At 45.5% G+C, this 25322-nt stretch overlaps 1 protein-coding gene across 3 annotated transcripts in view; it reads right to left on the bottom strand.

The window, feature by feature from the left end:
* LOC134353889 (transmembrane protein 184B-like) overlaps nt 1-24438 on the bottom strand; it is a 118564-nt gene extending 94126 nt beyond the window's left edge. For 2 of the 3 annotated variants that reach the window (XM_063062402.1, XM_063062404.1), the window contains exon 1: nt 24191-24438. The gene's annotated coding sequence lies outside the window, so the exon portion shown is untranslated. Of the gene's footprint in view, nt 1-23031; nt 23133-24190 lie in introns of all 3 variants that reach the window. The other variant, XM_063062403.1, reaches the window with a different exon arrangement.
* Between the last annotated feature and the right edge of the window lie 884 nt (nt 24439-25322).

Genomic DNA, 25322 nt, shown 5'->3' with positions numbered 1-25322 from the left:
CCCAGAGTATGCTGTACAGCATATTCATGGCGAGGGACCAAGAGGGCGCTGCAGTGTCAGAGGATTCGTATTCGGGGCAACAAGTTAGCCTGACTGGTGTAGAAGAGCACAGGTCATTATCCCAATGTGCCATCAACATCTCTCAACCATCATCGCAGGCTTCAGTTCATTAGCGTGTGGGATAAAGGTAAAAATCAGCTTTATTCACCATGTGTCTCATGGGCCAATAGTTCGATGGACAAGAGCAAATTAGGCCACTCAGCCCATCGAGCCTGCTCTACCATTCGCTCACAGCTGATTTATTACCCCCCTCCTCCTGACTTTTCCTCGTAATCTTTGACACCCTTACTAATCAAGAAACTGTCAGCCTCCACTTTAAATCTACCCAGTGACTGGGCCTCCACAGGTAACTGCGGCAATGAATTCGACAGCACAGGTTCACCACGCTCCGTTCCTGGATTCAAGACAGGGAAATGCATCAAATCAGCGATGATTGTGCCGGGGGCAGCCCACTAGTGCCAACATAGTGTACCCACAGCTCACGAATCCTAACCCGTACATCTCTGGAACGGGGGAGGACATCGGAGCGCCCGAGGGAACCACACAGTGACAGGGAGAACGTACAAACTCTGGACAGCCGTGGGAATTGAGCTCCACTCTTACCACTGGTGCCGTAAAGCGATTGCGCCAACGGGCAAGCTGCTGTGAATAAATCACCACACAGCTTATTAAAAATTGATTTTGTAAGTACTTGAACAAAACTCCTCCTGGGATAGCCCGGCATATCTAATCTTTATCAGCAGAAGCGAGGCAACGTTGGGCTCTGGCAACACTAACAAGCCCCGAGCAACAGCGCTGTTCACCTGTGCCCGCTGTGTCTGGCGTCAGTGTCGAGATCTGCCAGCAGAAGCAAATCTGTTTGCAGACGACTGCCGCCCAGCATCACCCCGTAAAACAGTGCCAACCAGACCTGCTGAGTTCCTCCAGCAGCGATCACATACATCATGGTACAGGCCCTTCAGCCCACAATGTTGTGCTGACCTTTTAACCAGCTCATGATCAATCCAACCCTTCCCTCTGGCACAGCCCGCCATTTTTCTATCATCCACATGCCCAAGAGTTTCACAATCTACCTCGTTATGGTCTTGCCCCTTATTGTTTACCTGCACTTTCTCTGTAGCTGTTACACTTTATTCTGCATTGTTACTGCTTTACCTTGTACACTCAAAGCACTGTAATGAATGAGCATCTCTGTACGTGTCAATAAACCAATTCCAACTTGCCCATTGTGAAAAAAGAACCTTACCATTACCTCCTCGCCAAAGACACCAAGCTAGCTCACCCACTACTCCTCCAGTATCCCACAATCCTTCTCAAATTGGCCACACACCCTGGGAAAAACCAGCAGTGCCCTCTCCTCCTCTGAAGATCCAGGAGACTAACAGAGACCCTGTAGAAGATTTGGTCGCATCTCTGGCAGATTGTAAGATTGGAGTTTGATTTCCACAGCTGTCCGAAAGGATTTCATACAGTCCTCCTGTGACTGCGTGGGTTTCCTCAGGGTGCTCTGGTTTTCTCCCACATTCCAAAGATGAATGGGTTAAGGTCAACAAGTTGTGGACATGCTACATTGGCCAAAAGCGTGGCAACACTTGTGGGCTGCCCCCAGCACACCCTTGGACTGTGCTGTTTGTTGACACCAGCTACACATTTCACTGTGCGTTTTGATATACACCTGACAAATAAAGCTGGTCCTTCTTTCAGCGATGTCAAAGCTGGGCTTTGGGCTGCCTGTGAGTTAAAGGAGCCTCCATTTGCCCAACAGCTGTGTTTCAGATCATCAGCGCCTGACACGCAGCGGAAAGGGAATGTTCAGAAATAAACCAGAGCTTCACTAATAACCTGACTGACAGAGGCAATTCAAGAAAACAAGATCACATCTCTGTGGGAGATCTCATTAGATACAGGAACTGCTCCTCTCCCATGTACGGTTTCAGTTGGTAGCTCAGTAACTAACATCTGCATTTGTATGGCACCTGCCACAACTAACATGTTTATGTATAGGTTTCCAAATTCTATTTATTTTCCTGTAAATGCAAGAAAATGAGTCTTACGGCTAACATATGGGTCATGTCAGTCCATGACATCTCTGCAGCAACAATGAGGCCACTCCCAGGTTGGAGGAGCAATGTCTCAATCTATCTGGGTAGCCTCCAGCCTGATGGCATGAACATCGATTTCTCCAACTTCTGGTAAACTTCCCCCCTCTCCCTTCAATTCCCCATTCTGGATCTCCTCTCACCCCGTCTCTTCTCCTCACCTGCCCATCACCTCCCCCTGGTGCCCCTCTTTCTCCATGGTCCACTCTCCCCTCCTATCAGATTTCTCCTTCTCTAGTCCTTCAACTTCTCCACCCATCACCTTCCAGTTTCTTACTTCATCCCCCTCCCCCAGCCACCTGTCCACCTCTCACCTTTGAGCTTGTATTCCTAACCCCTCCCCCCCACCTTAGTCTGACTTCTTCCCCCTTCCTTTCCAGTCCTGATGAAGAGTCTTGGCCCAAAACATTGACTGGTTATTCCTCTCCATAGATGCTGCCTGACCTGCTAAGCTCCTCCTGAACTGTGTGTGTTGCTTTGGACTTCCCCACATCTGCAGAATCTGTTTACGATATGCTGACATATATATACTTTGATAACCGAGTGGATAATTTCACTTGCCCCCATCACTAAGCTGTTCCCACAACCTATGGACTCACTTTCAAGGACTCTTCAGCTCATGCTCTCAATATTTATTATTTGTTTATAACACTAGACAAAGATTTTGCCTCCTGAATATTTTTGGGTGCATCTTATAGATTTTGAGCTGCTGATCATGAAAATCACCGTGAAACTTCCCTATCACACACCATTTAAAAAAATACCTATATGTGTCATTTTATTTCACAATTCAAGTCAATTAAAATGTTGCCCACAACGTAAGCTGAAAAATTTTCAATCTTGTCGACATGCCAGGGCAGGGTGGATGCTACACGGCAGGACAGGCTATAAATTTCCATGAAGGATTTTGATATTTGAGACAGATGTTCCCCAGAATAACTGAGGCCAAGATTAAGGGAGACATTTTTCCTTAAGGAACACGATCCAACAGATTGATGGCAATTCAAAGTGAGACATGGAAGGAATTCAAGGGTGTTGTTGAACTACAGAGCACCAAACTACATACAGTTGGTTGACAACGTGCTCCAAGCATACAAAATCATAAAATGCAACACGTCACTGAAGATTCATTTCCTGCATTCCCATTTAGACTTGTTCCCTGCAAGTCCTGGTGCCGTCAGTGATGAGCATGGTGAAAGGTTTCACCAGGAATTGCAGTCATGGAGAACTGGAATCCATCAATGCTGGCTGATTATTGTTGGACACTTAAGTGAGAAGCCTCAGGCATTGAGTACAAACAAAAATCATTTTAGCTTAGTTGAACTATTGCAAAGCATCAGCACCGTTCTGCAACTAAACACATTCTGTTCAATAAAAGTTAGATTCTTGTTTCTCCAAATCCCTCCATGATAAAATTAGTCTGAAATTATATTTATGTTCAGCTTCAAAGTCTACCAAACAAAAAAAAATTGAGGAAGCAACACCTTGGAAAATATGTCGTCAGTTATTATTTTTTTCCTTTTGCATAAGCACAGATTGTTGTGTTTTGCACACCTATCTGTCCATCCCGTTGGGTGCGACCTTTTATTGATTTTATTGTGTTTCTTAGATTTATGTGCATGCCCACAAGAAAATGAATCTTTATGGCAAGCTATATGTACTTTGATAATAAATTTACTTTGAACTTTGAATTCCGGTCAAGCAACAAATTCCCAATGCAAGGTCCTGAACTGAAACATGGGCCAGCACTTTGCCCACATAGATACTGATTTACCTGCTGAATTGATTGGTTTTGCTCCATTCGTCAACACTGCTCCCTCACCCAACAGCCAGGAGAGTTGGCAAACAGAAACCCCCTCACTGCAGAGGCCAAGAGAGCGGGCAAACGGTACCCCTTCCTCACCCCGATGGCCAAGAGAGGTGGCAAACAGAAACCCCTCATCACAACAGCCAAGACAGCGGGCAAACAGTCCCCCCCACCACCACTTTGCCCTGACGAACTGTCAGGAAGTATGTGCGCTACATGATACCACTTCATTTAGAAACCTTCAGAAATGCAAGAAACTGCAAAGAGCAGTGGACTCAGCACAATATATCACGGGCACAACCTTTGCCACTATCAACATATCACGGGCACATCCTTCCCCATTATCGATAGCATCGACAGGAGGTGCTGACTCAAGATGGCAATACCCATTGTCAAAAGATCTCCACCATGCCAGCTTCTCACAGCTACCATCGGTCAGCAAGTACAGAAGCTTAGGCCCCCGTCACCAGGTTCGAGAACAGCTTCTACCCTTCAACCAATCAGTTACTGAACCAAACCAGCAAAACCCTAATAATTATAACAGTAAAACGTACAAAGGCAGCTCCGACAGACTGGGATGATGAGAACAGTGAGATGCAATGGACAGGAAGGCTGTTTCGTAACACCCCATGGAGTGCAAAGGGCACGACAAGGGACAGAAAAAGTCAAGGTCATCCACCGCAAACAATGAAGACCCCAGTTATGACAAACCCCTTTATCAGTGGATCTAGACTCCCGAGGTCAAGAGTGGCTTTACCCCAGTGAAAACTCCCTTCAGCATTTCCATTTTAAAGCCCTCACTGCTTTTGCCACTATCACTGAATATGATGGACAGCCTATCATAGCAAAACTAAGACCACTGTAATGCAATAAACTTGTTTTAATTGCCCTCGTTTTTGTCTAATTGGCTTAATGGATGTTTTCCTGGTGAATATTGTGTCGCTAGTTGCTTGAGGCCTAATGTTCAGTGATTGTGCGTGTTCTGGGATTGATGCCAAGGATCGAACCCCGAGAGTCGAATTGGACATCTGGAAATCAAGGCCCACTGGCCACAGCCAAGACGGCGAATCTCTGCGAGTCCACTGGGAAGGTCTGCATGCCCGAGTCCGTGCCCACCGGCGTCTAGGGGGCTGATCTGGCCAGAGCCAAGGCATCAAGTCTCTGCGAGTCCACTGGGAAGGTCTGTAGGCCCAAGTCTGGAGGCTGGGGTTAAAGGACTGTGTGTGTATGAGCGCAGGAGGGAGGGAGAGAGGGAGGGAGGAAAGGGACTTGTTCTGTTGTTTGTTATGCCGAGCATCATGTGAATGCCATGTTGGTGCCGGAATATGTGTATTTCACCATGGACACATGACAAATAAAATTGAGTTTTGAACCTCTAATGCTACATGTCTACAGTGCTGCTGCAGCCGCCTCCTTATTGGACCGACATCGATCCCTGCTTTCCTGGTCAGGTCAGGAAGCGGAGAACGGGACCTTGTGCTTATCCAGACAGGAGAAGCAAATCCATGCCCTTCTTTCAAAAAGACAGTTAAGGATTGACTGAAAATCTAGGCCCTTCTTTCAACAGGACAGGAAGCGACTGACTGCAAAATAAACACCGGGGCTTCCTTTGTTAAAAGGAGGGAGGATAGAGTTATCAGGCTTCATCATTGGGCCAAAGTCCCTCTTGGCCGAGATGAGTCACACAATACTGAGTCAGTCCCTGACAACTTACGGGAAAGGCAGCGCAGGAAAAGACATGCTCTTAAAAAGTGACACAAATACTTCCAGCATATTGCTGCCTCTCAGAAAGCCAGCTCTTGTTCAGTCTTTCACAGCCTCAAGGATACACCGAGATGTCCCTGCCGCCAGTGTCTAAAAGATAAATCACTGTTATGTTGGATATACAATATGCCACAGAAACAGGTCATTCATCCCAATCACTCCATGTTAGCTTTTGTGCTACACTCACACCTTTCATTTTCATCAGCATGCCCCCTCTCATTCCCCACAAGTGCTTGTCCGGTAAAGGTTGATAGGTTCTTGATAAGTAAGGGCATCAAAGTTTACAGTGAGAAGGCAAATCGGTGGGTTGCTGAGTGGTACAGCTCGTTGGGCCTGGTCTGCACTGCATGTCTAAAAATAAAATCAATCTAACCCCTCCCTCCCGCACAACCCTCCATTTTTCTTTCATCCAAGTGCCCATCTGAGACTCTTAAATGTCCCTAATGTATCCATCTCTACCACCACCCCGGCAGTGCGTTCCACATACTCCCCACTCTTAAAAAAAACTTCTGAGAATCCCCCTCCCCATAATTTCCTCCAATCACCTTAAAAATATACCCCCCCCCTTGTATTAACCATTTCTGCCCTGGGAAAAAGTCTCTGGCTGTCCACTCAATCTGTGTGCCTCATCTTTTTTGAGCGTCTTGGGTTGTTTTTCATTCCCAATAGACACACCTCGCATTTTTGGAATCTTCCTCGCCACCCTGATTCACACCTTCGCAAGGACTTCAGTATCCTTCACAGTCACATCGCTGCTGCCTCATTGCCATGGCAACCCAGGGTTAATCCTGAACGTGGGTGCTGTCTGTGTGGAATTTGCACGTACTCCCTGTGACTGCGCAAATTTATGCTGGGTGTTCCTGATATCCTGTCATTATCAGACTCTAAACACTAAAAAGTACATTCTTGATTTCCAAATCTGCCTTGTTGTGACCCTGGCACTTCAAAGTACATCTGTGGTACCATTACTACCTCGAGATTCATTTTCTTGCAGGCATTTACAAAACAAAGAAATACAATAGAATCAATGAAAAGCTACAAAGACTGACAAACCACCAATGTGCAAAAGTCAAACTGTATAATAACTGCAACATTAGAAACATAGAAATCTACAGCATTTTACAGGCCCTTTGGCCCACAATGTTGTGCTGACCACGTAACCTACTCTAGAAACTCCCTACTGCATAGTCCTCTATTTTCCTAAGCTCCATGTATCTATCCAAGACCCTGTTGTATCCACATTGATCATTCATTTAGACGATGCAAAAGTACACTTCAAGTACAGGCTGCAGATTGTAGCGATTGTGGTTCTGAAGTACATTTGGTAGAATATGTTGTAGTCTTGTGGGCTGCCTGCTTAGTCTACACACACTGCTGAAACACTATTCTACATTGTGTTCCTCGATGCATCTCTGTAAGGAATGATCTGTCTGCGTGGTGCTCGAGAAAAGATTTTCACTGAGTATCAATACCTGTAACAATCATGAACTCGTTATCCATTCCTCTCACACTCCAAACATGTGCAGGTTACCAGAGTAATAGGCTGCTCCAAACGGATAAGCGAATGCACAGAATAGGGAGATCTGAGGAAGATGTGGGAACTCTATGGACAGCAGGGATTCAGTGGGCCGAATGGACTGGCTCCAAGCTGTACGACTGAATTGTGCGCTTTACTGGCAGGCATAGCATCACAAAGGTTTGCTGCGTACAGACTCATCCCTTTGTAGACCAGTATCAGTGTGTTCCTGTCACTGGAAAGAGCAACACTGCCAGCTAAAATTTACTAGTAGAGTAGAATGTCCGCAAAGGCAAAGAATGAGGCTGAATGGCCCAGTTTGCTCCTGTGTCTGGCTCAGATTTCAAAGTAAATTTATTACCAAAGTTCACATACCCGAGATTCATTCTCTTGTGGGCATAATCAGTAAACACAAGAAACAATAGAATTGATGAAAGACCGCACCCAACAGGACAGAAACAACCAACTGTGCAAATACAAAAGAAATATTAATAATAAATTTTTTAAAAAGCAATAAATATCGACAACATGAGATGGAGTCCTTGAATGTGAGTCCACAGGTTGTGGACACAGTTTAGTGATGGGGCAAGTGATGATGAGTGAAGTTATCCCAAATGGTTCAGGGGCCTGATGTTTGAGGGGTAATGACTGTTCCTGAACCTGGTGGTGTGGGTCCTCAGGCTCCTGTACCTTCTTCCTGATGGCAGCCGCGAGAAGAGACCACATTCTAGATGGCGAGGTCCCTGATTGTGGATGCTGCTTTCTGCAACAATGCTCCATGTAGGTGTGCTGAATGGTGGGGGAGGGGTTTAACCCTTGGTGGACTGTACTTTATATAAGATTTCTAGTTCAAGGGCACTGGTGTTTGCATTCCAAGCTGTGATGCAGCCAGTCAATATACACTCCACTACACCTCTTTAGAAGTCTGGCAAAGTTTTAGACGTCATGCCAAATCTTCACAAACTTCAACGGGAGTAGAGGCACTGCTGTGCTTTCTTTGTAATTGCATTTACACGCTGGACCCAAAACAGATCCTCTGAAATAATGACACGTCTGTTGAAAGAGCACAAAAGTTGCCAACTTTATCTCACGCCCCACAGATGCAGACTGACCTGATGAGTTCTTCCAGCATTTCCCTCTTCTTTTTTCAGATATCCAACACCTGCAGGGTTTATCTTTTTTAAATAGCAGGTCAGTTGACAGCAATTGGCTTCTCCCAATCAGTTGCTGAATACCAGTTGTTTGTTGTTTGCTTCACACAGATGTGTGGTGTCCTCTCGAGTATTTGGACCTGTTCTAACATGTTGATCAGACCAGGGGGACGTGCCTGGGCAGCTTTGTAACAGATTTCAAGTGACCTGTCCCTACTGGAGAGTGAGCGAGCGGAGTGTGAAGCTAAACACAACGTTGGAGGAATTCAGCAGGTCCAGCAGCATCTGTGGAGGGAAGCGCACAGTTCGACGTTTCAGATAGAGACCCTTTATCAGGACCTGAGACATCGACTGTTTCCTTCCCTCCGTAGGTGCTGTCTGTTATAAGAAACAGAAGCACGATTAGGCCAACTGGCCAGTCGAGCCTGTTCTGCCGTTCACTAAGATCGTAGTTGATCTGCCCATGCACTCAGCCTTTTCCCCATAACTTTTACTTCCACTGCTATGCAAAAATCTATCTGGGTCCAAAATATATGGAATGAGGTAACCTCCACTGGGCAGAGAACTCCACAGGTTCACTACTGTCTGGGAGAAACAATTTCCTCCTCATCTCCATCCTGAATCTTGAGACTCTGTCCCCTAGTTCTAGTCTCAGTTACTAGTGGAAACAAACTTTCCTGCCTCTATCTTACTTGGAGTTCCTCCAGCATCTTGTGTGTGTGGATCTAGATTGTCTGAATCTGCAGTCTCTCGTGACTTTGAATATGAACATACGACTTTCAGCCCAGTTTCACATCAACACCCCCCAGGGTCAATTCACAGATTAACATGTTCACTGTACATTCAAGGGTCAATAACACGCTCACTCTACACTAACACCAGGGGTCAATCAATGTCACAGATAGATTAACACAGCGGTCCCCAACCACCAGGCCACAGAGCTTGTGCTACCGGGCTGTGAGGAAACGATACGAGTCAGCTGCACCTTTCCTCATTCCCTGTCACGCACTGTTCAACTTGAACATAGGGTTGCCAACTGTCCCGTATTTGCCGGGACATCCCATATATTGGGCTAAACTGGTTTGTCCCGTATTTCCCCCACTAAAGTAGAGCGTTCCTATGATACCTTTCGTGCCGAAGTGGCGTGAAGCAAAGAAGCAATTACCATTTATTCATATGGAAAAAATTTTTATTGTGTTCTCAGACCCAAAAAATAACCTACCAAATCATACCAAATAATGCATAAAACTGAAAATAAATAATACTAACATATAGTAAAAGCAGGGATGATATGATAAATGCACAGCCTAAAGTAGAAATAATGTATGTACAGTATAGTCGAGAAGATGAAGGCAAAAGCGATCTGTGGGGGGGGGGCGGGAGGGATAGGCACATATGCGCACGCGCACACAGGTGCCCGCGCAAAGCTTCATGGTCATGGTAGTCTTTCCTGGGGTAAAGTGTCCCGGGATTTGACTGCTACTTATTTGAGAGTGAGAAAGTTGACAACCCCAACCGTAAGTCATGCTAAGGTGAGTTTAACCCTACTTGAACACCCCCCCCCCCCCACCAGTCAGCCGGTCCACAAGAATATTGTCAATATTAAATGGTCTGCACTGCAAAAAAGGTTGGGGACCCCTGGATTAACAGGTTTACTCGACATTAACACCGGGGGTCAATGTCACAGATTGATAACATGTTCACTCTACATTAACATGGGGGTCAACGTCACAGGTAGATCAACACGTTCACTCTACATTCGAGGGTCAATGTCACAGATAGATTAACAGGTTCACTCTACATTAACATGTCACAGATAGATAACGCGCTCACTCTACATTAATATGAGGGTCAATGACACAAATAGATAACACGTTCACTCTACATTAACACCAGAGGTCAATGTCATGGATAGATAACGCACTCATTCTACTGATATCATCGATAAAATTTTAGGTTTAAATCCCTTTCAGAAGGGTTTAATAGCAACTATTTATGATATAATTATGAAATTACAGCCAGATATATCTGATAAAATTAAAAATGAATGGGAAAGGGAATTTCAACTTTGCCTGCCTATAGAGAAATGGGACAAAATTTTTCAGTCAGTTAGTTCTTCGTCTATATGTGCCAAACATACGCTAATACAATTTAAAGTAGTGCATATATCTAAAGATAAACTAGCTCGTTTTTATTCCCATATAAACCCTATTTGTGACAGATGTCACTCTGAGGTGGCTTCCTTAACTCATATGTTTTGGTCCTGCCCTCTTTTGGAAAAATTCTGGAAAGAATTTTTTGATATTATTTCAACAGTTTTGCATTTTGACTTACAACCCCATCCTATTACGGCAATTTTTGGTTTGCCAATGATGGAACATAGATTTTTATCCTCTTCAGCTTGTTGGATGATCGCATTTGTTAATTTAATGGCCAGATGATCCATTTTATTGAACTGGAAGGAGACCAACCCTCCTACCACATTTCAATGGTTTTCCCAAACTGTTTCATATTTAAATTTAGAAAAAAATCAGAAGTGACATTTTTGATCCTTCGGTTAAATTTGAAGAGACTTGGAAACCATTTATTCAACATTTTCATAGGATGTAATTTGACCTTTTCCGAATCCTTCTTATCAACTTAAAATATATGAATAGAGGAGTGGAGTTGAAGACATTATTGAATGTATTCGATTTAAGATATTGGTCCAGCCTTGTTTTGTTCCGTTTGCTTTTTTTTGGGGTTTAGTATTTAGTTTTTTTGGGGGGTTTTTCTTTGCATTTTTTTTCTTTTTATTTATTTTTTTCTCTATGATTAACTATATTAAGAGTTGGGAAGTCTATTACACCTGTATTATTTGAAGTCTTTTTTGTACATGTTTATCAACAATAAGATTATTCCAATCTCTCTGTATCAATATTGTTATTCTGTTTATAATTTTGGAAAATTAATAAAAAGATTTAAGAAAGATAGCGCGCTCATTGTACATTAACATGGGGGTCAATGTCACGGATAGATTAACACGTTCACTCTACAGGGGTCAATGGCACTAACAGATAATATGATCACTGGTGCTTGCAAGAATTTGCCATGTTCAAACTGGCTGCTTCTCCTACATGACAGATATGATTCTAGTCGGCCAGCGATCTCTAGGAAGGCATGCCAGCATCTTTACCTCTTTAGGAAGCTAGAGATTTGGATTGTCACCAAACACTAGGAAATTTCGATAAATGTAGGGTAGTGTAGCAGTTAGCACAATGTTTTACAGCTACAGTGAATACCAATCAAGTTTCAATTCCCACTGCTGTCTGTAAAGAGTTAGTTTTCCCCTTGACTGCATAGCTTTCCTGCAGGTTTTCAGTTCTTCCCACATACCAAAGATGTACTGAGCAGGGTTTGCAAGTTGTGGGCATGCTATGTTGATGCCAGAAGCATGGTGATACTTCTGGGCTGTCCCCAGCATATCTTTGCACTGCGTTTGTCATTGGCACAGAAGATGCATTTTTGACGTACATGCAACAGATAAAGTTAGTCTTTAACCTTTCAAACTATGAATGTTGCAACCGTAACTCCAAAACACAGGAACGCGAGACAGAAGCACTTTGACTAAACTGAGAGGTTACACTGCACCTCAATAATGTGACCACAATTCTCTGGTCTTTTCTCAGAGGAGGAAGCGAGGAAGAGGAAGGAGGTTTACCAGAAGAGCTCCAAGGCTGCCCTTCATTTCACTTGGAGCAAGCGGTGATTTGGTAGCTGGACAAGGTTAGCAGAGAAAAAAGAGGCACAGGTTTGAGGCTGAGAGTGAAGGATACGGGCAAGGCGATGCGAAGGAGACGTTTATTCGCACAAGCCATTGATGATAACCAGGAACTCACTGCTCCCGAGGATGATGCAACTGATTATAGTTTCAAAAGGAAATTCGATGAACACGGTAGGAAAGAAAACTTAACAATACAGGAATGAGACTGAATCTCTGCAAAGAGTCCCAGGAGTCGAGAGTTCAAAGACCAAATGCTTTCCTGCACTGCTGAGACTTTGACAACAGGTCCCACTGCCACTTATTGGGAGTTCCCCTTTAAAGCTTCTAAGTATTCTTTGCCAAGTTCTGTATTCTGACCACTAACATTTCTCCTGAATTTGCTTTGAGCTTGTTTGTGGTTTCCTTGCATTCACGCCACTGGGTTCTGGTCCCTCCTGTAACAATTGTCTACTTTCTAAAAGCTTTGTAATCTTAAAGCCCTCTCTCAGGACAGTTCTATCTTCGGTGAGAGACAATCTACAAAGGATAGATATAAATGCAATTTTTCCTCTTTTGCAAAGAACAGCAGGCTAGCCAGCTAACCCTTCCTGGTGGATATTTAGTGATTTGCTACTGTCAACTGTACCAAGGTTCAGTTAAAAACCACTTTGCCATTACTTTTCCCTTGAACTACCTCAGTGTAACGCTGTGGTGAAATGATCTGTATGGATGGCAGGCAAAGTCTAAAATATAGAGAAGGTGTACTGCAGGTAGACAGCAAGGTGCAAGATCATAACGAGGGAGATTGTGAGGTCAAGGATCCAACTTATCGTACAAGAGGTCTGTTCAATAGTATCAGAACAGTGGGACATGAGCTACCCTCGAGCCTGGTGCTACAAGGGGTGAGGGGCAAAGACAGAACGCCCAGGGTGGGTGGGATCTTTGATTATGTCGGCTGCTTTACTCAGGCAGAGTCCAGAGGGGATGCTTGCTTCTGTGACGTGCTCACTTCTGTCCACATCAGCAGAAAACCGTGTCCTTGGGCAGCCGCCTTACAAAGCCCTGATGCATCCAGATACGAAGCTTTCTGTGGTTCATTGATGTATCCAATGGATCTTTGTAGCCCAACAGATGTAATGCCTTGGTTCTTGCATTCATCTTGAGGTGTACCATCTTGATACCCGGATGGAGACAACTGGGGAAGATACTGGGTTCAGAACTTAGAGTTCACGCCTTTGTGCAGAAAAACGAAAGGCCACAAGGAGGTCTTATTCATAGATCCATGATGCTTTAGAAGTGGACAAAAATGCCAGGTCCTGCTAATGTCACCAGAATGAATGAAGACAAAAACACACTAAAATTGTTCTGAAACAGAGGGTGCCCTTTATTAGATGAGAGTCAGGAGAGGTAACCCAAGACTTCAGAAGAGATTGGGGTGGGGGGGGGCGGAGGGAGAAGGAGAGAGGAATGGAATAAAAGTGCTGGATAGAGTGGAGAGAAGATTCACCAGGATGATGCTGGGGGTGGAGCAGCATTTCACTTACAAGAGACAGGCCAGCCTGAGCTTGCTCTCCCAGGAAGAGTGGGCGTGACAGAGGTTAAACCACAGGAAACATTCCTCATCTCAGAAAGATAAAACTATACGCTGGTTTCAGATAAGGGGGCAGAGAGGGGACCTGTTCTACCCAGTTCTGCCCAAGAGAATGATTCCCATCCCCCTTCTCCTTATTGTGATCCACATTCGTTCTTCTCCTGCTCTTTTGCCCTTCCCCACATCACCTGCGAGCTTCTCACTTCAGCCCAACTCTCCCACCTTCCTCCCTCACCTATCACCTGCCAGCATCCCACCCACCCACCTTCCCCCTCACCTGGTCTCACCTATCATCTCCCTGGCTTCTCACTTCATCCGACCCACCCACCTTCCCCCTCACCTGGTCTCATTTATCATCTCCCTGGCTTCTCACTTCATTCGCCCCACTCTCCCACCCACCTGGCCTCACCTATCACCTCCAGTTTATACTCCCCCCCCGCCCCCAACTCCCCACCTTCTTACTCTGGCTTCTGTCCCCTTCCTTTCCAGTGCTGGTGAAGGGTCTCAATTCGAAACATCGCCTGGCCATTCCCACCCGTAGATGCTGCCTGGCCTACAGAGCTGTCTGTGCGTGTGTCAACTGCAGATGGATTAAGAGAGTGCAAGATCGAAGTGCATAAAATGGTGAGGGAAATGGACAGCAGTGCACAATACTTAAGAACTCTCTAGATGAGAATACAAACTGTTTAGGCACACAGGGGTACCATAAAATACAGGAGCAGAATTAGTCCAGTCAGCCCATACAGACCCCTGTAGCATTCCATCATGACTGATCGATTTTCCCTTTCAACCCCATTCTCCTGCCCTCTCCGTGGAACTCTGACACCCTTACTAATCAAGAACTTATCAATCTCCACTTTAAATATACCCAGTAACTTAGTCTCAACAGCTGTCTATAGCAATGAATTCCAGAGATTCATTGCCTTCAGGCTGATAAAATTCCTCATCTCTGTTCTATTCTCAGGCTGTGCCCTTTGGTCCCGGACTCCTCCACTATTGGAAACATCTTCTCTATCTAGGGCTTTCCACATTTGATAGGTTTCAATACGATTCCACCCCCCCCCCCACCAAATCTTCAAAACTTCAGCGAATACAGGCCCAGAGCCATCAAACAATCACATTAACCCTTCCATTCCCAAGAACATTGGTGTCAACTTCCTCTGGACCCTCACCAATGGCAGCAAATCATTTCTCAGAAAATGGGTCCAAAACTGCTCACAGTGATTACTTGGGATGGGTGCCCAGTGGTGAGCATGGATGGGATGGGCTGATTGGTCTACTTCCACGCTATACTTCTCCGTGATTTAGTGTGGCATTGGGGGCGGGGAGGCTGGGGCTGTTGTAGGAGGAAACGCTGCATGTGGGGTGTTGCGATGACACGAGGATTGTGGTGCAATTGGTGCTGAGACAAAGGTAGCACCCGGGATCAGTTGGCTGTGGCCTCTCCACCATCGGGCTTGTCTCGGCCGGGAGACTTCCCTCTGCAGAAAATGGTCCTGACCGTCTGGCCACAGGAACATCTCTACTGTGAAATCCATTCCAGGTTTTCCCTGGAATTTTCCCCGGTTTGCGTAGGAAATAGTTTGGAAAGGCTGCACAGGAAGATCCTATCTGTACCAGGTCCAACCCCCAAAGCCCAAGAAGCTACGCATTCATACAGAGACTTCTTTGATGCTACCAGCTCCCAAGGAAAGGCAACCAAAAAACAGAGAGCACAGATTTACAGGGAGAGGAGAGAGAGTTAAAAGACACCCTGATGAGAGAGCTCTTCCTGCAGAGGGTGGAGGGCACTGGGCACAAGAAATGAGCTGCCAGAAGGAGGTACAATAACGACATCTAAAAAGGTACGTGTTCAGTCCATAGATAGGAAAGGCTCAGAGCTCGACAGGCAAAGCAGAGAAATGAGACTAGCTTGGTCAGCATGGACACGTTGGAGTAGATCAGCATAATACTGTGGGCCAGAGGGTCAGTACCGTGCTGTTTTATGTTCAGCCCTTTCCTCCTAATTGTCGTAGTTATCAGCCCACCAGGTCTACGCCAATCCAGAGCCCTCAAGTTGCCCACTGCATTCCACCTAGGGTTGCCAACTGTCCCATATTAGCCGGGACATCCCGTATATTGGACTAAATTGGTTTGTCCCATACGGACTGCCCTTGTCCTGTATTTCCCCCGCTAAGGTAGAGCGTTCCTATGAAACCGTTCGTAAGCCGAAATGGCATAAAGCGAAGCAATTACCATTAATTTATATGGGAAAAATTTTTTGAGCATTCCCAGACCCAAAAAATAACCTACCAAGTCATACCAAATAACACATAAAACCTAAAATAACACTAACATATAGTAAAAGCAGGAATGATATGATAAATACACAGCCTATATAAAGTAGAAATAATGTATGTACAGTGTAGTTTCACTTACCAGAATTGGGAAGATTAGGCCAAAACCGATTTGTAGAAAAAAAAAATCAGCATGTACACGCATGCGCACACAGGTGCCCGCACAAGGCTTCATGGTCATGGTAGTCTTTCTCGAGGTAAACACAAGCATCCCGTATTTGACTGCTACTTTTGTCCCTTATTTGGAAGTGAGAAAGTTGGCAACCCTAATTCCCCCTAACATTTCATGAACTGCCCCACACACCGGGGCCATTTGCAGTGGCTAGCCACCACTGGTCTTTGGGATGTGGGAGGAAATCGGAGCACCCAGAGGAAACCCACACGGGCACAGAGAGAGCATGCAAACTCCAGCGGAAGCCAGCATCGAACCGGGAACACTACAAAAGTCACCACACCTGCCCGCTTCCTTTGGCTGGAAAAAAAGTAGCATTTCATAAGCGTGGAACAGCGACAGTGGTCTGTGCAAGAGCACTCTTCTCAGCGACAGAAACAAATGAACCTCTATTGGGAAGTTTGTCAAACTCTTCAGAGATTTCAAGGGGGCAAATGCTGCAGAAGTTTAAACTCCACTCGATTATAACCGATCTTTCGATGACAAACTCTGCCATCTTTACCAACCCGAGAAGAGTTTATTCATCAGAAATACCAGGAAAGCACTAGATCCTTTTTTGCTTGCTTCTCCCAGCTGTGAGTCTAGAATCTAAAAGTAAGGTGCTGGCCTGAGGACCAAAAAGGAGAAGTTTCTTTCCTCTGGGGATGGTGAAGTTGGAATGGTTCTCCCTGAAGGCTGTGAAATTCAGTTACTGAGTTTGCTCACTGAGCACAGTAACAGATTTTTGGATATTTCAGAATTAAGGGATATAGGGATAGAGGAAGAAAACAGCATTTAAACCAGCTCTGATCTTGCAGTATGACAGCCCAGCTCGAAGGGCAGAATGGCCTACTGCAAGGCAGATAAGAGGAAGGCAAGTGGCTCATTTCACTGTTCTGTTGCGTATTCTACAAACACTGTGGATCGCTACACTGGCGTGAGAATGTGCAGCAGTGCTCGCGGGCTGCCCCCAGCAAATCCTTAGGCTGTGTTGGCTGTTAATGCAAATACGTGTGATAAATAAACGGATTTGAATCCCAACCACGATGCAAAATGAGCAGCAACAGCTCCTCCAACGCGGGAAAGTCTCCATTCGCAAGACATCAGCAGATGAGGCAGCCCACAGCCGGCTGCAACCAGGCCACGAGAAATGTCATTCCAAAGCACCAAACAGTAACCATCACCCACACGTCCAATCAGCCATTCACAACACATCAAGCACTGTCAGCAAGTCCAATCACCCATTCATCTCTTCCAGACCACGCTCCTTACTATCAACAAGCTTGGAGTTATTCAGAATCAGGTTAAATATCACTGAGATATGTTGAAAATTTTGTTTTGCAGCATCAGTACAGAGCAAAACACAAGTACTACAAATCACAATAAGAAATATGCTTTTAAAAATTAAATTAGCGCAGTAATATTTTTCACGTGTTGGCTCTGTTATTTCAGAAATCTGAAGGAGGGGAAGCAGCAGTTCTCTTTGTGCTCCTGTACCTCCTCTCTCTCCAGCAATAGTGACAAGGAGGAGCACATCCTGGGTGATGGGGCTCCTTAATGATGGATGCCACCACTTCAAGGCTTCGCCTTTTGAAGATATCCTCGATGGTGAGGAGACTAGTGTCCATGATGGAGTTGGCCGAGTATGCAGCCTTTTGAGGATGTTTCCGATCCTGTGCAGTGGCCCCTGCACACCAGACAGTGATGCAACCAGTTAGAATGCTCTCCAAGGCACATCTGTACAGATGTGTACTGTCAACTACAAACTTCAACGTGGACAATGATTACAACAGCAAGCTGAGAATCACAAGCGACAAGCGGATCACCTCCTGAGAGCCGAAGGCTTTCCACATAACCATATAACAATTACAGCACGGAAACAGGCCATCTCCGTGCCGATCTCTTATTCTCACCTAGTCCCATCCACCTGCACTCAGCCCATAACCCTCCATTCCTTTCCTGTCCATATAGCTGTCGAATGTAACTTTAAACATCATCAAACCTGCCTCAAACACTTCTGCTGGAAGCTCGTTCCATACAGCTACCACTCTCTGAGTAAAGAAGTTCCCCCTCAAGTTACCCCTGAACTTCCGCCCTTTAACTCTCAACTCATGTCCTCTTGTTTGAATCTCCCCCACCCTCAATGGAAAAAGCCTATCCACATCAACTCTATCTATCCCCCTCATAATTTTAAATACCTCTATCAAGTCCCCCCTCAACCTTCTACGTTCCAAAGGATAAAGACCTAACTTGTTCAACCTCTCTCTGTAACTTAGGTTATGAAACGCAGCTAACACTCTAGTAAATCTTCTCTGTACTCTCTCAATTTTGTTGACAACTTTCCTATAATTCGATGACCGAAACTGTACACAATACTCCAAATTTGGCCTCACCAATGCCTTGTACAATTTCAACATTACATCCCAACTCCTATGATGAATGCTCTGATTTATAAAGGCCAGCATACCAAAAGCTTTCTTCACCACCCTATCCACATGAGATTCCACCTTCAGGGAACTATGCACCATTATTCCTAGATCCCTCTCCTACCATTTACCATGTATGTCTTATTTTGATTAGTCCTACCAAAATGTAGCACCTCACATTTATCAGCGTTAAACTCCATCTGCCATCTTTCAGCCCACCCTTCTAACTGGCAAGCTTTGAAAACCTACTTCATTATCCACAACTCCACCTATCTTAGTATCATCTGCATACTTACTAATCCAATTTACCACCCCATCATCCAGATCATTAATGTATATGACAAACAACATTGGACCCAGTACAGATCCCTGAGGTACACCACTAGTCACCAGCCTCCAATCTGACAAACAGTTATCCACCACTACTCTCTGGCATCTCCCAACCCAGCCACTGCTGAATCCATTTTACCACTTCGATATGAATACCTAACAATTGAAACTTCCTAACCAACCTTCCATGTGGGACCTTGTCAAAGGCCTTACTGAAGTCCATATAGACAACATCCACCGCTTTACCCTCGTCAACATTCCTCTTCAAAAAATTCAATAAGATTTGTCAAACGTGACCTTCCACGCACAAATCCGTGTTGACTGTTCCTAATCAGACTCTATCCAGATAATTATATAAACCATCTCTAGGAATACTTTCCATCAATTTACCCACCACTGACGTCAAACTCACAGGCCGATAATTGCTAGGTTTACTCTTAGACCCCTTTTTAAACAATGGAACAACATGAGCAATACGCCAATCCTCCGGCACCATCTCCGTTTCTAATGACATTTGAAATATTTCTGTCAGAGCCCCTGCTATTTCCACACTAACTTCCCGCCATTAATAAGACAAATAGTACAAAAGTTCACTCCTCCCTTGGATGAGTGAGGCGCAAACAACTCCGAGGCTCTCTGCCACCCAGAACACGGTAAATCCAGTTGACTGCCACCTCATCCACAACACTAAAAGGCAGGGCCTACCGCTGTCCACCTATATCAATTCGGCTTCCCATTCCCATTCCAGCATGACTGTCGATGGCCTCCTCTACTGCCATGATGGGGCCAAACTCAGGTTGGAAGAACAACAACTCTACCTGGGTAGCCTCCAACCTAATGGTATGAACATCAATCTTGCCAACTTCTGGTTATTCCTACCCTCTCCCCATTTTTTCCATTCCAAATTCTGGCTCCCCCTCTCACCCCTTTTCTTCACACTCGCCCATCACCTCTTCTGCTTCCCATTCTACCATGGTCTATTCTCCTTTCCTATCAGACTCCTCCTTCTTCAGGTCTTTATCTCTTCCACCTATCAGCTTCTGACTTCACTGCCTCCCCCCTTGCCCACCCACCTACCCCCGTCTAACCCATCACCTGCCAGCTTATACTCCTTCTCCCCCGCCTTATTCTGGCTTCTTCCCCCTTCCTTTCCAATTCCGAGAAAGCAGGGTTTCTCAACCAGGGTTCCGTGGAACCCCAGAGAGGTCGTGATTGAAAAAATAAAAATCTCTTTATGAACTTCACGCAACTTATGATGCTGGCGCTCGCAGTGGTGGGCACTGACCGAGCAGCCCCCTTAGCAATCTCATTAACCATAGAAACCATAGAAACTACAGCACAGAAACAGGCCTTTTGGCCCTTCTTGGCTGTGCCGAACCATTTTCTGCCTAGTCCCACTGACCTTCACACGGACCATATCCATCCATATACCTCCCATCCATGTATCTGTCCATGTATCTGTCCTTTTTCCCCCTCACCCTTAACCCATGTCCTCTGGTTTTTTTCTCCCCTTGCCTCAGTGGAAAAAGCCTGCTTGCATTCACTCTATCTATACCCGTCATATTTTATAAACCTCTATCAAATCTCCCCTCATTCTTCTACGCTCCAGGGAATAAAGTCCTAACCTATTCAACCTTTCTCTGTAACTTTCTCAAGTCCCGGCAACATCCTTGTAAACCTTCTCTGCACTCTTTCAACCTTATTTATATCCTTCCTGTAATTTGGTGACCAAAACTGAACACAATACTCCAGATTCAGCCTCATCAATGCCTTATACAACCTCATCATAACATTCCAGCTCTTATACTCAATACTTCGATTAATAAAGGCCAATGTACCAAATGCTCTCTTTACGACCCTATCTACCTGTGACGCCACTTTTAGGGAATTTTGTATCTGTATTCCCAGATCCCTCTGTTCCACTGCACTCCTCAGTGCCTTACCATTAATCCCGTATGTTCTACCTTGGTTTGTCCTTCCAACATGCAATATCTCACACTTGTCTGTATTAAACTCCATCTGCCATTTTTCAGCCCATTTTTCCAGCTGGTCCAAGTCCCTCTGCAGGCTCTGAAAACCTTCCTCGCTGTCTACTACACCTCCAATATTGTATCATCAGCAAATTTACTGATCCAATTTACCACACTATCATCCAAATCATTGATATAGATGACAAATAACAATGGACCCAGCACTGATCCCTGTGGCACACCACTAGTCACAGGCCTCCACTCGGAGAAGCAATTCTCTACTACCACTCTTTGGCTTCTTCCATTGAGCCAATGTCTGATCCAATTTACCACCTCTCCATGTATACCTAGCAACTGAATTTTCCTAACTATCCTCCCATGCGGGACCTTGTCAAAGGCCTTACTGAAGTCCATGTAGACAATATCCACTGCCTTCCCCTCATCCACTTTCCTGGTAACCTCCTCGAAAAACTCCAATAGATTGGTCAAACATGACCTACCTTGCACAAAGCCATGTTGACTCTCCCTAGTAAGTCCCTGTCTATCCAAATGCTTGTAGCTTCTGTCTCTTCGTACTCCCTCCAATAACTTACCTACTACCGACGTTAAACTTGCCGTCCTATAATTTCCCAGATTACTTTTCGATCCTTTTTTAAACAACGGAACAACATGAGCCACTCTCCAATCCTCCAGCACCTCACCTGTAGACAGCGACATTTTAAATATTTCTGCCAGGGCCCCTGCAATTTCAACACCAGTCTCCTTCAAGGTCTGAGGGAACACCCTGTCAGGTCACGGGGATTTATCCACCTTAATTTTCCTCCAGACAGCAAGGACCTCCTCCTTTTCGATCTGTACAGTTTCCATGATCTCACTACTTGTTTCCCCTAATTCCATAGACTTCATGCCAGTTTCCTTAGTAAATACAGACGCAAAAAACCTATTTAAGATCTCCCCCATTCCCTTTGGTTCCGCACATAAGCGATCTCCCCCATTCCCTTTGGTTCCGCACATAGGCGACCACTCTGATCTTCAAGAGAACCAATTTTATCCCTTACAATCCTTTTGCTCTTAATATACTTGTAAAAGCTCTTTGGATTATCCTTCACTTTGACTGCCAAGGCAACCTCATGTCTTCTTTTTGCCCTCCTGATTTCTTTCTTAAGTATTTTCTTGCACTTCTTGTACTCCTCAAGCACCTGATTTACCCCCTTTTTCCTATACATTTCATACAACTCCCTCTTCTTCTTTATCAGAGTTGCAATATCCCGTAAGAACCAAGGTTCCTTATTCCTATTCACTTTGAAGAAAGAAGAGATAGTAAGAGATTTGAAAGTGGGAGGGGGATCTCTTACTAACTCTTCTTTCAGTTAGTCCTGGCGAAGGGTCTCGGCCTGAAACGTCGACTGTGCTTCTTCCTATGGATGCTGTCTGGCCTGCTGCGTTCCACCAACATTTTGTGTGTGTTGCTAAAAATTCATTCTCTACTTAAAAGAGCATTGGCAATTATTTTTGGATTATTATATCAATTTACTGATCACGCTAACATACTGTGAGCTGCAGGGGTTCGCTGAGACCTGAAAATTATTTCAAGTGTCCCTTCAGGGCAAAAAGGTTGAGAAAGGCTGTGATAAAGGGTCTCAGCCCAAATGTCGAATGCTTGTTCCCCCTGCATAGATGCTGCCTGACCTGCCGAGTTCCTCCAGCATTTTGTGTGTGTTGCTCCAGATTTCCAGCTTTTCTAGAATCCTCTTGCATTCACAAGCATAAATACTCACACCCCCCCTCGTCCCCCAACCTGGTGTGTGCGCCACATCCCAACGACAAAGCAGTGACTCACTCAGGGCATCCCACAAAACCAACAGCCTCCACCACCAAGGACACCACCACCACCCACAGGATCCCCAAATGCCACACCACCCCGACTTGGAAATGCACTGTTGGCTCCAATATAATCTCAAGATCCAATCCTGGGAACTGCCTCCCAACAGCACCCTCTTCACACAGATCAGAGCTGCCCAAGAACAACTGAACATGGGTAACAAATTCCAGCAATATTCACACACCAAGAAAAGACTCAATACAAACCTACGTGAGGAAGACAGGTCAATCAGGCCTCAGATATCTTTGCAGGGCTACTGGCCAACGTGGACCACGTCGGTGTGAAACCTGTTGCAGCCATTTTGAAACTAGATGGGGAAAACAACTTCAGTACAAAACAAAATAAAAATATTTTTTTAAAAACACTACGGTGTTGGAGAGAAAATTGTTTTGAAATGCAAAATGTGAATGAAACTGCACTTAGAGAAGGGAAAGCATATTCGTGACTATATCATTCAAACAAGAATCCAAAATCAAGAGGGAAACTTATAACAGAACGTCTCCACCACCTCCACCATCTCACAGAAAGGAAAAAAAAGACCGGATTGTTACATCAACTACTGGGAGAGACGGCCTTTGCTGCCTCATCTTGTAGTCTCGGTACGTGTCACGGCCGATGCAGTTTTGTTTATGGGCAGATCGGTAGAGCGCAGCCGGAGAGGGGCGGTGAGCCGGCCCGCTGCCCCCAGCCTCCGCTTGACTAACAGGCTACAACCTCACAAGCCTCCGGCTGCTGCAGCGGAGAGAGAGAGCTGCACGGAGTACCGCCGCTAAATTATAACTCTCCCCTCAGAAACATTTTCTCCGAGGGAGGGGAGAAGGATCGGCGAGTGCAAATTTAAAGAAAAATAACACATGTCCGCCAGAAAGCGTTCTAACATTTCTCAATATGAAATCGTGCCCAGAAGAGCAAAGGAATGCCAGCAGCGGTTATAAAAAGGTGCTATATAAACTGTTTTCTTAAAAAAAGGGCGTGACAGACCGCAACAGACACCACACGACACCCCCCCCCCCCCACACACACACACACACCACCACCACGCGAAAACGGTACAGGCACCAGGAAGTTTTGCCGAGCAGCGTGTCCTGGCTCCAGAGGGTACAATCTTCCAGAGAAGATTTTTTATTTTGTAACGTGTGACGTTAACATGCATTTGAACACAGATTTGACTTCAACGCACATCACAGATTTACAGCTTCGTCGAAACTACTGCAGACGAGGGGAAAAAACACAGCAATTAAACCAACCGTGGATTTTGCAGTGGGAGTTATTAAAAACAGCGTTACAATTAATTAGATCACGCCAATTAGATGCATTTGCTTCAGAGAAGTGTTTTATTTTCGCCTCCCTCCACCCTCCTCTTACCTTTGCATGGCTGTCACTGGGATGTAGTCACTCCACCGATGAAATATTACAGCGAGGGGCAACTTCAAAGGTTACAGATAAAAGAGGAGGGGGCTGCAACATTGGGTGAAGAAAGAGAGAGGAGGGGCAAAACTAAAAGCAATGGAGGTATTAGTGATGGGGAGGTGGGTGGGAGGTAGTAAGCATTCACTCTCGCACCAACACAGAAGCCCAAAGCACAACAACCCCAACGCTACCGCGATCCCGGATTAAAGCGCTGCAACCCCCGCGCCTGCGCACTCTCGCTGGCTCCCCCCGGCCCGCGGCCTGACGTCACCCCTACAGATTGTTAAAGGGGCCGCGTACCGGCCAGAGGTGATGGCGTGAGAATGGGGAGAAGGGGGGAGGGAGCAAAGAGCGAATGAAGGAAGGAAGATAGATTGATGTAGTTAGATGGATTGATGGTGCACGGATGAATGGATGGATGTTGTTAGATGCGGATGAATGGGTGTGGATGGATGGATAGATCGATACGGATGGACGTGAATGGATGTGGGTGGATGGGTGGGTGGATGGATGGATGTGGGTGGGTGGATGGATGGATGTGGATGGATGGATAGATGGATGAATGGATGGATGGATGTGGGTGGATGGATGGATGTGGGTGGGTGGATGTGGATGGATGGATAGATGGATGAATGGATGGATGAATGTGGGTGGATGGATGTGGATGGATGAATGGATGTAGTCGGATGCAGATGAATGGATGCGGATGAATGGATGTAGTTGGATGCAGATAAATGGGTGTGGGTGGATGGATGGATGTTGTTGGATACGGGTGGATGGATGTGGGTGGATGCGGATAGATGGATGCGGATAGATGGATGTGGGTGGATGGATGCGGGTGGATGGATGTGGATGGATGGATGTGGGTGGATGGATGCGGATGGATGGATGTGGATGGATGCGGGTGGATGGATGTGGATGGATGGATGTGGGTGGATGGATGCGGATAGATGGATGTGGATGGATGGATATGGATGGATGCGGACAGATGGATGTGGATGGATGGATGTGGATAGATGGATGTGGATAGATGGATGCGGATAGATGGATGTGGATGGATGGATATGGATGGATGGATGTTGTTAGA

This window comes from Mobula hypostoma, chromosome 11 (assembly GCF_963921235.1).
Source record: "Mobula hypostoma chromosome 11, sMobHyp1.1, whole genome shotgun sequence".
Lineage (NCBI taxonomy): Eukaryota > Metazoa > Chordata > Chondrichthyes > Myliobatiformes > Myliobatidae > Mobula > Mobula hypostoma.
The sequence above is the reverse complement of the archived record's forward strand: the minus strand, read 5'-3'. Positions and strand labels throughout refer to the sequence as shown.